This window comes from Diabrotica undecimpunctata, chromosome 8 (assembly GCF_040954645.1).
Source record: "Diabrotica undecimpunctata isolate CICGRU chromosome 8, icDiaUnde3, whole genome shotgun sequence".
In the NCBI taxonomy this organism is placed as follows: Eukaryota; Metazoa; Arthropoda; class Insecta; order Coleoptera; family Chrysomelidae; genus Diabrotica; species Diabrotica undecimpunctata.
In genome coordinates, this window is record NC_092810.1 from 63,242,601 (window position 1) to 63,243,105 (window position 505).

The 505-nt window shown below is 33.3% G+C and overlaps 1 protein-coding gene across 1 annotated transcript in view; it reads left to right on the forward strand.

Annotated features, from left to right (window-relative positions):
* Nucleotides 1-505, forward strand: part of Pdp1 (PAR bZIP family member Pdp1) — a 351,185-nt gene that overhangs the window by 117,959 nt on the left and 232,721 nt on the right. The gene's annotated exons all lie outside the window — the stretch shown is intronic.

Consider the following 505-nt stretch of genomic DNA (forward strand, 5'->3'; position numbering starts at 1 on the left):
AAGCACTCTGAAACCAAAGTAAAACCTTGCAATCGCCTGGTCTTATCCGAAAAGGGGCTCATGGGGCCATACTATCAAAAAACATATAGACGTGTAAAAATTTGGTGGATTTTGTAGGAAATTTTATTTTGTTTAATTTTTTTATAGATAAAATGTATATATTTATTCTGCTTACAGTTTAACCAACCGCAAAAATTAAATCAGGTTTGAACTTTATACCTAATACGATTACCCACTAACAGAATATCGTCTGCACATGGCCATATCTGTCTGGTCCCTTTGCCAGTTTAATATAACTTTCGTTTAAGTGTCGTTCAGAGAAGCCTTTTGTAACATTTTTTTTTACAAAAAGCACTGCATTTCAGGAACATTTTTAGCTCTCTGAAACTCTGCTCTCTGCTTTTTTGAAACATGTGCACACTAACGATAAGTTTTTCGCGTATTTAGTGTAATTTGCGAAAAGTAAAGTTTGAAATAGTACTTTTTGAGGGCAAAATAAGTCAAT